The following is a 14,846-nucleotide window of genomic DNA, read 5'->3' on the forward strand; positions in this document are numbered from 1 at the left end:
AGGACAACAGTCTCCTCAGGTGGCTGGGCAGTTGAACCAGAGAGAGGGCAGAGGTGTAGTTTTTCCACATGGCTCTTTAAAAATACTTCAATACTAGCAACCCATTATGCAGCACGACAGGCAGCATTTGTGCAACTCAATCCCTGTGAATAATTAACACTAAGCTGAAGTACGCTCAATATGACCTATATATTGTGACCTATACAGTTACTATACTTGCATTAAAACTAAGGCTAAGGCTAAATGTAATACGGAAAAGTCAAGAGAGTTATATTAATCTCAGCAAGTCAGTGTAAAATTTTATGTTTACCAATGTCTAGTATTTAAAGTAATGCATTTCCTGACATCTTATTTACCATCTTCAATTTCAACTATATTTGACAGACATTAAGAGCTGACCAGGGAATATATAATAAATGAAAAGAAACCAAACATAATTATATATACAATAATGACTGAACTTTGTATAACAAAAGAGAAATATGTTATATTTTATTCAGCAAAATATTCACAGTGGTAGTAACTCCTGAAAGGCAAAAAAATCCCTCTTATTCATCTTTATAGTGTCATCTTATAGGAGAGTGCCTGGCACAAAGTAGGTGTTCAATAAATTTGTGTTGAAAACAATGAAAGTGAGTCATATCTGTCTTCAAAAAAAAGGATACTCAATCAATCAAATAAACATATGAAATTTTAATGTCTGTATCTGAAATATACAAGGGTCTAAGGGCAAAGTCAATTCTCTGTGTAACTTCATTATTACAAAGTTAAGTCGTGAGTCAAAAACCCAACTCTAAAAATATGGTCTTAAAAATCACCTATCTGCACACACACTAAGACAAGTAGGCTGTCTTATGCTGCATCATCATCATCCACTGCAGCATAGATGGCTTGATTCCTCCTCTTCATTTTCTTCCTTTGTTCAGGCTCGTGTTCATCACTCAGCCTCTCAATGGCACTCCGGGGAAGTCCTCCCCATCTCCAGACTCCACAGCCTCACCAGGTTTCCCCTCTGTGACAGCTGGGGAACCCAATGTGTCATCAGGAGAAACAAACATGGAACCTGGCAAGATCCTGATATCAGAGAAGCTGGCCGAAAAGTCAGAGGCCTGATCAGAAGAAGGTTCTAGGGATGTTGTATTCATGTCACTATGTGCACTTACAAAGCTATCTTCCTCTTCCTCTTCTTCATCTAACATTATTTCATCTGGATTGACAAAGGACACGGCAGATGTGTCTGTGTTATATTCACTGGGATCTTCTCCAGAGTCATTACTGCCCCCTTCATCCTGCTCTTCATACTCGCCACACAACTGATGTTCTTCCTTGGCCTTCTGAAGACTGACATTAATGTCTGTGATGCCAAGTTTGGCACAAAATTCAGTAGTCTGAGGATTGATCCTATGAACCAACTGCATCTGTGTCTGTGGCTTGCTTGGGTCATAACAAGCAGCCGTCACACTAAAGTTAAGTGGAATTCTGAGGTCATGATTCAATGTTTCCAATACTTCATTCATGGCTTCTTCGGTTGCACTATAATCCCACCTATAAAAGTCCAAAACAATGATCTTTTATATGTTATTGGCCGCAGACGATAAATAATAAAATCTAACTATGAACTTCAGGTGCAAGGATAAAAAATAAATGATAATCTAAATTCCAGTTAGTAAAATTACAGTGAATTTAGCAAAGGGCCATTTTGAAATAAAAATAATTCATAGGAAAAGATGTCCTTACACCCTAAAGCAAGTATAAATTACTTTAATGAACCAAAATCTCTGCCATATTATAGTTCTGTGCACACTTAATCACTTATACACTTATTTGGGTTGGTGCTCAACAATCCATTTTCTTGTAAACCCTGAATTATTCTCACATTCATTTAACAGTTTTTTTCTTAATCAAAAACGGGGAGGGGGGGCCGCAAAAACCTTGCATGCATGCAAAGAGCAAGTCAAGCTTACCTTTTATGCAGACCATTATTTTCAGGCATATTCCATAGGTGCCCAGTTACATTAATAAGACTGTTTGTAGCCCTGAGAATAGTGAGCCATTCAATATCATACTCTAAGTAATCAGGAGCACTGGGGTCATGATCTATTTCTATTACCTACAGGAAGAAATTAGTAATTTTAACAAATACATATCTATTTTTAATATTCTAAGGATTTCAATATGACAATAAAAGTTAAAGGGAATTTAATTTAGTAACCTAAAAATATTAATGTAATGTAAATATTCCCAAAGAATTCTCAGGCTACATAAATTACAAAAAGCACAAATTAATAATTTAAGAAACAAAAACTAAAATGTTTCCTTAATCATTGGAAGAGTATAACTATATTACAAAGTTATTTCATTTTCTTCTTACCTGAAGAAAGTCTCTATGTGGTAAGCATTTGTCCAAGGCTAAAAATTTGGTTGCTTTGGCAGTCTCTCCTTTATCCTTGGCCTAAACGAGATGAACCATGATTTAAGAAAGAATGTTAAAACATCACAGGTAATTCGTACATTGGATAGGATGGAAACAATCTTTGTTACACAAAGTTGTGTGTCAAAGGAACAACTGTTCCTTTTCCAAAGCAAGTTAGTTCTATACTCACTTGTGCAACAAGGGCACTTAAACTACCTGGGCTTCAATTTCTTACACAAGTCGAAGTAGAAACCAATAGTGATGATGATAATGTTAAATCAAAGCATTTAATACATATATATCAAAGCATATAACAGGGTTAAAGATAACAGAAGTGCTTAAAAGTAAATTGGCACAGTTAAAAGTTCACAATTTTTAGAAGAAATCATAGAAGAAAATCATCACTTCCTTGGGTTAGCAAAGATTTCTTAGATACAACATCAAAGGTAGATGCGATATATCCGTAGAATGAAATTCTATTCAACAAAAATAAATGAAATACTGATACATGCTTACATACATAAATGAACCTCAAAAACAAGCAAATAATAGAAGCCAGGTGTCAAAGGCTATATACTTATGATTACATTTATATGAAAGGTTCAGAAAGGGCAAACCCATGGAGACACAAAGCAGATTAGTGGTTGCCTGAGGCTGAGGGTGGGAACAAGGACTGACATCACACAGACACAAAGGATCTTTTCAGGTGGTGGAAATATTCTAAAACTGGATTATGTGATGTGTGCAAACCCAAAAAATCACTGAATTATACACTTGAATTAATTTTATGTAAATTTACACCAATAAAGCTTTTTTTTTTTTTTTTTTTGTTAATCGTCACCCAAGGATATTTTCCCCATTGATTTTTAAAGAGAATGGAAGGAAGGGGGGCGGGGGAGAGAGAAACATCGATGTTATACAGACAGATCGACTGGTCGCTTCCCCCACATGCCCTAACCAGGGCCAGGGATCGAACTTGCAACCCAGGTATGGGCCCTTGACCAGGAATCAAACCTGTGAACCTTCAGCGCCCAGACCGATGCTCTAATCACTGGGAGACACCGGCCAGGGCACCAATAAAGCTATCCTCTGAAAAGTGAATTGTCAGAAAGAAATATGGAAGGGGTCACAAACATCAAAGTCATACTGAAAGCAGTAAAAAACTGACTCACTGAAAACAGTAAGGCACATGGAGGAAAAAAGTACAAGGGAACAAGCTATGGGATGTCCTACTGAGGACCAGGTATCAAAATTCAGTGCTGATGAGGGACTAAGAGAGGTGGAAGGCACAGAGGTTACAGACGGATCTTCGCTGAAGGGCAGTTCTGAAGAAAGGTGATCTTTGGTGCTGCTGAAGGGACTAAAAGAGAACACAGGTAAAGTCAGAGGAGGTTGAGGAGCCAAGAAAAAGGGATCGAATATGTTGTTAATGCAGAGATAAAAGTTCCTAGATGACAACAGAATATGCAGTGGAGAAAAGTAGCAAATTAGATACTTGAATAAAAATCCAAGCATGTCAGGAGCCCTAAGAGACAGAAAATAACACATGTGGAAAAGGCGACTGAAATAAAACAGATGACTTGGACTTTGGAAAATGAAAGGAGTAACCTTGCCTCCCTCTCCCAGTGAAACTGGGGAAAATAAGCCCACAACAGAAAGGGCCTACAGGAATGTTTCAAGACAGAACCTTCCAAACCATGTTCGAGGAACACAGTTAAAGTAGACCTCTACCATAGTTAAAGTGTTTGGTTAAGTAAGCTGGGGAAGCACATCCCACTCTTGGAGTAAGGCAATGCCCATTAATCAGTACATTAAAGACTTAGAAATTCTATAGAAGCCTCCAAGAATAAATCTCTAACTTTGTTAACCCAGCATCTTCTAAATGAAATACTTTATGGGAAAGTCAGTTTAGTCCAAACTGGAGGTGAAAGAACCACATATTTCCACAAAAGCCTAATTACAGGTATATATTTATTCTCTACCTTCCATCATGCACTACCACCATGCAGTTATCCAAGGAAAACTTACTCATCCTAAATTCCCTCCTCCCTCCATCACCAAATTCTGGTGATTCTACTTCCAAACTCTCTCTAGACCGTGCTTCATTCTCTGTGTTCCCTCTTTGCTTTAGGTTACAGTCTCATCTTTTGTTTAAATAGCCTCCTGTGCCTCTTATTTTATATCACTCCAATCCGTCTGCAAAACTGCTGCCAAACTAATCTTTTGAAAATGAAAATATGATTGTATCACTCTCCAACTTTCCCCATTACCTCTGGTTAAAACCCAAACTCCAGAGCATGGCCCAGAAGGCACTTATGTTTTGTCCTAGTGTCCATGCCCCCGCCATGGGAACTAGCTGCAGTTCCCCAAAGGCGGCATGTTCTCAGGCCTCTCGCACCCTAGATTACCCTCATAATCTCCTTCTTCCTGGTACCATCAATTCCTTCAGAAAAGCTTCTCTCGTCATCTCTCTGTCCACAACTCCATCCCACCACAGTCTGGCTTAGGTGCTCCCACAGTACCCTAGGCCTTTTCAGCACAAACTTATTACACTATTTTATCATTGCTTACTTGTCTCTTCCCCCCACTGGATTCTGAGTTACTCAGAAAAGGAAAGTTATCTTTCATTTCTTTCTCTAACTTTACAACTGGGTCAACAGTACGTAGCCCATAAATGTTCAATAAGTGTTTGTTAAATGAAAGAATAAATACTGTGTTTTCTACCTGATGCTGCATCAAGGCTGCAAACTTCACATGAAGGTGCGCAGAAAACCAGTAATTAGGCTTTAAGTGCTCTAGAAGCTCGGAGGCAGCAGGGCTTCCTAAGGTGTTATTTTCCACTTCTTGTCGGAAAAAAGATTTAGTCTTAAGAAGTTGCTTCTTATTTCCATAATGGTATATACTTCTTGGCCAATCATGAGATAAGAATATGTCCATAGGCTGCTTCAGCTTTAACAGAAAAAGACAACTTTTAAAAACAGATTAACCGTTAGTAAACCCCCTTCCTTCTCTCCACCACCACACAACCATCTACCCACTGACATCTCTGGATTTTTGTGCAATTCATTTTAAGGATCTTTATGTAAGGAAGTCACAGCAATGCTAACCTACTCACTCACGCAGGCAAAAAGAAACAGCTTCCTCTCCACCTCCATTCATCCTTATTTTCCAGCAAGGCAGGTCAACAGAGACACACTTTCTATAGACTGAAATCAGCTATGGTCTCTAGCATTGGACTTCTAAAATATGTAATACCATTGTTCTTTTCCTTTTTGGTAAAGAAACTGCTGTTTTAAGATCCAGAGACACCAGATTTCATAAGACATCTAATGTAAATGATACATACAGTAAACCAAAGGTATAGTCCTTTTTTTTTTCTAATGGATTCACATGGTATGGTATATACCAAAAATACTCTGTTTACTACATAAATCACATTAGAGGTATTTAAGGTGGCTAGTGTCTTCATGGGGGACACAAAATATACTCCATACTTTACTCATCCCAGCACCTCCAAGTAATCTGAAACAAATACTTGGAAAACTAAATTTAAATAACTTAAGTGTTTAAGGCAATACAAAATATAAGAAAGATATAATTAACCACTGAGTAACTAGGCAATAAGTGCAATGAAAATTCAGTTAAGGCCTGGCTGGTGAGGCTGGGTTGGTTGGAGCTTCATCCAATGCACCAAAAGGTTACCAGTTCTATCCCCAGTCAGGGTGCGTACAGGAGGCAACTGATGGGTGTTTCCCTCTCACATCGATGTTCTTTCTCCCCACCCCGCCCACTCTCTCTAAAAAAAAAAATCAGTAAAATATATTCTCAGGTGAGGATTAAAAAAAAATTCAGTGAAACGTGATGACTTTAAAGTAGAACACTGGCTGGGGAGTAGTATCTAAGCTGAGTCTTCAGGGACTGGAAGGATTTAGGCTGGTGAAAGGGAGAAAGCATTCAAAACAAGGTTAACTGTTACGAGCAGGGCATTCGAGAAATGCCTGCGAGCATCCTTATGCTCCCACAGGGGCTGTGTGGTAGGGTGGGACGGGCCCAAGTTCACTCAGACAGGCTCCACCATGCGACTGTTTGGGAAATCTTGGGCAGGTTGCTTATCTACCTGAGCCTTGGCCTCTCATTCTTAATGACAGAATTTCTGTGGCGACAATATGAAGTCTCATGTGTGAAAACTGCTTAGCCCTGTGTCAGGCGTTGAATGGGCTCTCGGAAAAAATCTAGCTTCACCTATTCTCCAGTTAAGCCAGTGGCTTTCGACACCACTTTCCTGATTTTCCCATATCTTCTGTCATCTTTACTATTATTTCTTTTCTACTTAATATCATTATTTAAAATAAAATATTTTAATATTTTCTTTAAAGTATTACTTTATTCCAATAGATATTTTTTAGTCCTACCATAATAATATCTGAAACCGTGGATTAAATGTTTTGTTTTTACTCACTAAAATAAATTTATTACCATAAGAATTTTCTAATGTGCATCTGTGAACCTCCTAAAAACAACTCAAATCTGAATTTTAGAAATACTGAATTATGCTCTCCTTGGAAGAATACACCAAAATGATCACAATACATTTTGGTACAGAATTACTTTTACATTTTTTCAAGCCTTCCATAATGTACTTTTTACATACCTGTTTCAACTTATACACTTCAACATTTCTCACATGATATATACTCCTTATTGTAGCTGAATTATAAGGAGGGCACTCAAAATGACCTTAAATTGAAGGAGAGAAATAAGCTGTGTTTAACACCTTTAAATACTGCAAATATAAACAGATACACATACTTCCCTAAAACTAATATCTGTTATCAACGCTTTAGGTCCTTAAAAATTTATTAAAAATACACTGCTCTTTATGCGCTGATGTTCGACTAGTAAGTGATCACAAACTGAATCTAAATTCGAGGGCATGTAATTTTTAAAATGAAATTACATTTAATTTTGAAGTACACTGTTTATTCACATAGTTTTCAAACAATACCTACAGAAAGGTATAGAGTAAAAAGTGTTCTTCCTAGAGAGTAGACCAGTGGATGCCTAGGGCTGGTGGGAGCAGGGATTAACTGCAAATAGGTATAAAACTTTTAGGGGTGATAGAAATGGTCTAAATCTGCAAGGTGGTAAAATCTGGATGTATAGCTCTGTAAATTTACTAAAACCATTGAATTGTATACTTACAATGCTATATAAATTTTACCTCAATGAAACTGCCAACACAATGGGAGGGGTCCTCCTATGCCTGTCCCCAGCCATCGGTAACACTACCTAGAAGCAGCCAGTGTTAACCAGGTTTCAGTGTTTTGTTCTAGGAATACCATCCATGCACGTAACACGTCATCTATTTCTTTACCCTCCCTTTTTTAAAAACATAAGGGGCAGTATACTTTATACATGTTCTGTACCTAGTTTTTTCACTTCACTTATTTTGGAGTTCTTTTCATATTAGTTACATATAGAACTGCTTCTTTTCCTTCTTTATTATTTTAATGGCTTCATAGCATTAAACTGTATAGTTATATCATGACATATTTAACTAGTTCCTACTTTTGTGATTACAAACAAAACTGAAATAAATTTACATATATCATTTTGCACATGTGAAATATACCTATACATACATTCCTGGAAGTAGAACTCCCGGGTTAGAGTACTTTTATAATTTTCACAGATATTACCAATTGCCCCTCCAAAGAGTGGTTCCAATTTGCACACACACCTGCGATGGTAGGAGAAACCTTATTTTTGTATGCCCATGCCAATAGTTTATGATCGTAGAGAGCAAGGCACAGGGAACAGACTTGTGACTTAGCAGTTACAATGAGGATCTAAGTTTTAGCTGCCCAACTTAATTCAAGAAATTTTAAAATCAAATGTGAACCCAAGCTATTCCTTTAATTTTGAAATCAAGGTATAATTCCTTCAGATGTTGTAGGGTGAATAAGTACAGTGTGGTATACAGTTGACCCTTGAACAACATGGGTTTGAATCACTTACAAGTGATTTTTTTTCAGTAAGTGCCTGTACTGTTGTTTTTTTTCAAATATAGTTTATTGATTTGAGAGAAAGGAAGGGAGAGGGAGAGAGAGATAGAAACATCAATGATGAAAGACAGCCATCGATCGGCTGCCTGCTGCACGCCCCCTGCTGAGGATCGAGCCAGAAACCCTGGCATGTGCCCTGACCAGGAACTGGGCCACGCTCTCGTGGATCATAGGCTGATGCTCCACCGCTGAGCCACGCCGGCCGGCAACGCCTGTACTGTTTTTGATATGCAGTTGGGAGTATGCAAATGTGGAGCGTAAACTGTATGCATTGATATACAGCACTTTACATAGGGGACTAGAACATCCATGGGTTTTGGTGTACACATCAGTGGTGGCAGGGGGGTGTCCTGGAACCAATCTCTCACAAATACGAGGGACAACTTAAGTTTTGGGGAAGTCAAATTTATACGTGGATTTTTTACCATGCAGGGGTCAGTGCCTCTAACCCCTGCATTGTTCAAGGATCAACTGTACTTATGCATCGGAATACTAGTCACAAATTAAAGTGAATGTATTAGAGTTACTTGTTTCAATATGAATTTCAAAAACATATTAAACAAAAAAGCAAGATGCAGAAAAATACATGCAAAATTATACATTTATGTGAAGTTTAAAACATGCTATATAATACACTCCTTAAAGCTTTACGTATATGTTAATGATATAAAATATTCAAGTGAATGATAAACACCAAATTCAGAACAGTGACTGCCTGATGAGGAAAGGGAGGGATAGGACTGAGGACTGACATTAATGAGTTTCAACTCTATCTGTACTGTGTTATTTCTTAAAAATCTAAACTAAAAATGGCAAGAATACCAAGACTTGATAAAACTTGATGGTGTATACACAGATAATACATACTATGTCCTCTATATTTCCACAGGCATAAAATATTTTATAATATAAATTTAAGAATAAATTACTCAGTTCATAGAAGAAATCCAATGAAAAAGTCCAACTATATATTATGCTTAAGTTACTCTGGAGCATGCAAGTTTTAAAGTTTAAACACAGTACAACAATACCTTTTCAATAGTCATGAGATCTGAAGATACCAGAGATTCCACCAATCCTTACACCTCGGTATTTTACTACACCTGCCAAACCTGAGAAATTACATAGTTAAATAAGATTACTAGAGGCAAAAGCAATCTCTTTACTAACTGAATGAACAGTTTAAAGGCCTAGAATTCCATGCAGTCCTAAAATTATTTGAAAATAAAGTATCATGATGAGGTTACTCTTTTACATAGTAACATGCCAACAATATATAAGGTAGACTAGGGAGGAGAGGCCTAGAAGCAGATCAGTCAAGAGACTAAGCAGAAAGGAAAAAGAACAAATGGGATAGGACATGCTAAGAGGGAAATAGGCATAATTTGGTACCTAATCGAATATGAGGATGGAGTATGGGAATAGGCAAAAAAGTGACCTATAATGGATTTATATGTTTCATATCTGAAAGTCAACACATATAAGGAATAAAGAACCTGACTGATCATTCTTCAGATAATTTCACCTTTTCATAATGTTGCAGTTGTCAAAAGATGATCAATCGGTAACGAAGTAGAGAAGTTAAATTTCTGTAGTTTGCAGGAATACATATAAACATTTCAGTAAAGAGATAAAAGGACTATATAGTTTAAAGGGACTAAAACTGAGCCCAACTCTAATCAGGTCTGAAAATGTAAATGCAGGCTATAGGCAATGCAGAGGATAAAGGGAACACGTTAAACAACCTGGTGAATTCGAATAGCTGAATACAGATGCAGGAAATTCTACAAGAAAATTTCCCATTTTCTTCAACAAATAAATGGCATGGGGGTGGGGAGGAGAGAAAAGGAACAGTTATAGCCTAAGAGATTTTAGCATCATAACAATCCAATAAAATGTGTGGACCTTGTTTGGGTCCTATTCAACAAGTCAATTGTAAAACAGACATCTTTGCAATAACCAGAAAAATCTAAAACATGAATTAGGCAACAGATAATAGGAAATTACTGTTATTTTAGTTAGGTATAATAATGGTACTGTAGTTGTGGTATTTTTTTAAATCCTTATCACTCAAAAAATATGTACTGAGTGTTTACAGGTGAAATAATCTCATGGCTGGGATTTGCTTTAAAATACTCCAGTCAGCCTGGCCAGGCATGGCTCAGCAGTTGAGCGTCCACCTAGGATCCAGGAGATCGAGGTTCCATTCCCCGTCAGGGCACATGCCCGGTTTGTGGGCTCGATCCCCAGCAGGGGGCATGCAGGAGGCAGCTGATCAATGACTCATCATTGATGTCTCTCTCTCTCTCTCCCTCTCCCTTGTCCTCGCTGAAATCAATAAAAACATATTTTAAAATACTCCAGTCACCTTCTTCCACAAAAAACTTTAGGAGATAAGGATGGCAGAATGATAATAGTGGTTGAAGCTAGTTAATAGGTACAGATTTTCAGTTTGCGTTACACCACTTCACTTTTACGAAAGATCTACAGTAGTACCTGTTTTTCCAACTGAGAGAAATCTGAAGAGGACTTTTGCTTTCAAGAAAAAAGGCAAAAAGCCAAAACAGCATTCAGCATTTGTTTTGCAGTATGCATCCAGAGTAGGGAGAGTGGGCCCACCAGCTCCTTCCCTGGGAACTACACTCAGCATCAAGCCACCACAGCTTTGAACTGTGTCTGAGCATCTGTGCTTTATCTCGATTAGCAAGATGTGTCCTAAGGTAGTACAAAAGCCTAAGAGAGCTTCTAACAGAGTTATACTTAGCATAAAACTGGATGTGATTAAGCACATTCCTATGATTTGACAGGTTATTTTCTGGGTCTGGGAGCACTCAAAATTTTTGCGTGTAAATTAATGGTAATTGTTAGGACCCTGGCCAGGTAGCTCGGTTGGTTAGAGCATCAGCCCCAATAAGCCAAGGTTGCAGGTTCAATCCGATCAGGGCCCATACAAGAATCAACCAATGAATGCATAAATAAGTAGAACCACAAACAGATGTTTCTGTTTCTCTTTCTCTCTCCTCTCTTCTCCTCTCCCTTCCACTCTCTCTAAAATCAATAACCAAAAAAATTTTTTAAATGTCACCAAGGCATTGGTGATTTTTAAATTAACGGTAATTGTTTATTTGCTTTACACCATTTCCCCTTATGAAGTTTTCATAGAAATGCTCTACTTTCAAAAAGTGGGAAAAACCTGAACTATTCTCTATTTTTGTGTATGTTTAACAATTTCCATTATAAAAAGTTTACTTCTTTTTCATGTAATAAAAAGATGGGGGGAAAAAGAAAGGAATTGCAAATACTGTGTCAGTTCTTTGCAGTTTTATTAACTGTTGCTTAAAACACTAGAACATGGACTTATTTTCTTGATTACTTATTCAAATTAAGAAATACCCAAAACACCATATATCTGACGATGCTGCCCAACTGGTATACAAATCTTAAAAGGCTCTTCCATCCCATCAAACCAAGAACTTACCCACAAACACATGCCTAAATAATAAATGTTTGGGGCCACCCAGCCACCATAAGGTAACTCTTGCAAATGATTGGAGGCTTCATGGTTTCCCCCAATGAAGACTGTGAGAACTGGGGCCTTTTTCTCTCCAGAGTAATACCTAGAACATAAGAGTAAAGTTGTGTGTTGGCATAGAAGAAGTGAGGCACAGAGAAAAGAAATTAGGTGTGCCTATACAATTAGACATAGCAAAAAAGCAAAATAAGGTCTTATGGAAAAATCTGAGCTCATCAGGAAAAGTTCAAAAGCTCTTTATAAACAAACTGCCCATATGGGGGGATAACTTTGTAAAGTATATGACTTTACACTATGCTGTACACCTGAAACTAATACAAAATAATATTTAATGTAATCTGTCATTGAAAAATATAATAAAGAATTGTTTTAATGGTCTATCCTTGTCCTTAAGAATGAAGGGCTGCCACCTTGTGTTGCAAGCCAGTTAAGTCAAGAACTATGTCTGTTCACTACTATAACCTTAGCTTCTAGAACCGGGACTAGCATGTAGCGAGCGTCCAGTAAACCCTCCAGGATCATGAAATGAACTAGTCCCAGAGTCCTATCAAGTACAAGGTAGATCAACCTGTCAGTTTCTACCTTCAGGCTCTGCCCTCAGGCTGCGACCCCGTCGGAAACAGGTAAGACAGGTGAATGGACAGGAGAGAAAGAGACAAGTGCTAAACGCCAGTTCCCACAGTCACAGCGTGAACAACGACGGGAACTAAGGGAGAGGGGCTCGAACCCTGTCCAGGCTCTCTCCCCACCGCTAGCTAGTCACCTCGCGGCGCGGGCCCGGGGGCAGTGCAGCGCACCTCACCTGGAGAAGGTCTGCATGTGGCGGTACTTGGAGGGCACGGCCATGCGGCGCAGGTCCGCCTCGTTGCGCACCGCCTGGAAGTCGCCGCAGCACAGCAGAAGGTCTATGGGCCCCGGGCCGCGCCGCTCCGCCAGCGCCAGCGCCTCCTAGATCTTGTCCAGCTCCCCGTGGCAGCAGCCGGCCACAGCCACCCGCATCCTGCCGCCCGAGGCGGGGAGCGCTGCCCGCAACCCCCTCGAGCACAGCGATCCCAGCTCCGCGAGCACAGGCTGGGCTGAGGGCTCAGCTCCCGCCAACACGAACCGAGCCGCCACCTCCTCGAGGCGCCTGCAGTCTAATTCGCTTCCGGCTTCAAATCTCGCGAGAATGGGAGCTGCAAGGTTAACCCCAGGATTCGACAGCTTTCAGATGGCCTCGGGTCTTTAAGTCTTAGCAGCTGATAGGTAATAAAAGTCACAACCACCGTAGTAAAAACATAAAAATAAAAGTCCCCAGAAATAGGCTAGTTTGATAAAATTAAACCAAACGAAAGAAGTGAGCAGGTGCAGTTGGCTAATACCCCAGTATGAAGCTCTCACGGCAAAGATAAACTAGAAATTAAACAAAAAAGATTTTTAAAGAACCAAAAAATAAAAATAATTTTAAAACAAACGTAAAAACTCACTGAGGATTTTTAAATTATCCCCCGAAGAGTTTCTAAAATTATCAGGGTGTTGTTTTTAAGGGGCCAGAGACTCTTCATCTTCCCAGCAGACAGTCGTTTGCACAACTAGAGAGGACTCAGGAGGGCACCGAGCGGGCAGAGCCTCCAGGAGGGGGGCCAGGCGCCAACGGAGCGGCCCAGACGGACACAAGCCAACAAATAAAACACCTCTGACAAATCTAATCAAGAGAAGTAACCCAATCGAGACCTCCTAGGGGGCCCAGCTGGGTGTGGCTCGGCGGTTGAGCATCGACCCATGATCCCAGGAGATCAGGGTTCAGTCCCCGGTCAGGGCACATGCCCGGCTGTGGGCTAGACAGCAGATCAGTGCCTCTCTCATCATCCATGTTCCTACCTCTCTCTGTCTCCCCCTCCTTTCCTCCCTCTGAAATCAATAAAGATACGTTTAAAAAAACAAAAGCAAAATTAGCGCAGAGGATAGTTCATCCATCCCTGCTCATTTTTCCACATTCTTTTTTTATTGCCCTTATACCCCCTCCACCTCCCTCCACCACCACCACCCAGTCCCCGAAATCACCACACTGTTGTCCGTATTCATGTGTTTTTTTCTTTTTTATTCAATTCTCCCACCACCACCACCACCCACATCCCCACAGCTATCAGCCTGCTTCTATGAGTCTGTCACTATTTTGCATGTCAGTTCATTTCATTCATTACATTCCACATATGAGTGAAATCATATGGTACGTGTCTTTCTCTAGCTTTATTTTTAATATTTTACTCTCCTTTTGTATTGGATTTTTTTTTAAATATAGAAATTGAGCTCTTTTTGACAAATGCAAAGGGCTACTCACTCAACAGGCAGGTGCCCTCAGACTGTGTGTGATGAAAAAAGTAAGAATCCATTATTCAATATTGATGTAAATAAACAAATATATAAGTAATGGGAGAAAGAGACAATTCTTATTACACAAAAATGCTGTGCATGGGTTAGGAAATGATAATGCTTTTTCTCCCGCATTCTAAGTTCTTCTAGCTGGGTCTTTTTTGGAAGGAAGGAAGGAAGGAAGGAAGGAAGGAAGGAAGGAAGGAAGGAAGGAAGGAAGGAAGGAAGGAAGGAAGGAAGGAAGGAAGGAAGGAAGGAAGGAAGGAAGAAAGAAAGAAAGAAAGAAAGAAAGAAAGAAAGAAAGAAAGAAAGAAAGAAAGAAAGAAAGAAAGAAAGAAAGAAAGAAGAAAGGAAAGAAAGAAAGAAAGAAAGAAAGAAAGAAAGAAAGAAAGAAAGAAAAGAAAGAAAGAAAGAAAGAAAGAAAACACTTGACAATCAAATCTAGCCAAACAAGAGTTGAAGAAAAATAAAGGACACAGAAAGA

At 39.1% G+C, this 14,846-nt stretch overlaps 1 pseudogene across 1 annotated transcript; it reads right to left on the bottom strand.

The window, feature by feature from the left end:
* Positions 1-678: 678 nt before the first annotated feature.
* On the bottom strand, positions 679-13,139 carry LOC308567473 (lariat debranching enzyme-like; annotated as a pseudogene). The gene is made up of 8 exons: positions 12,813-13,139; positions 11,971-12,095; positions 9,510-9,590; positions 7,065-7,150; positions 5,138-5,362; positions 2,372-2,452; positions 1,965-2,110; positions 679-1,545 (listed from the first exon to the last, which is right to left on the bottom strand). The product of its transcript is annotated as a lariat debranching enzyme-like (transcript).
* Positions 13,140-14,846: the final 1,707 nt, after the last annotated feature.

The sequence above is a fragment of the Miniopterus schreibersii genome, assembly GCF_964146895.1.
Source record: "Miniopterus schreibersii genome assembly, chromosome: 15".
Lineage (NCBI taxonomy): Eukaryota > Metazoa > Chordata > Mammalia > Chiroptera > Miniopteridae > Miniopterus > Miniopterus schreibersii.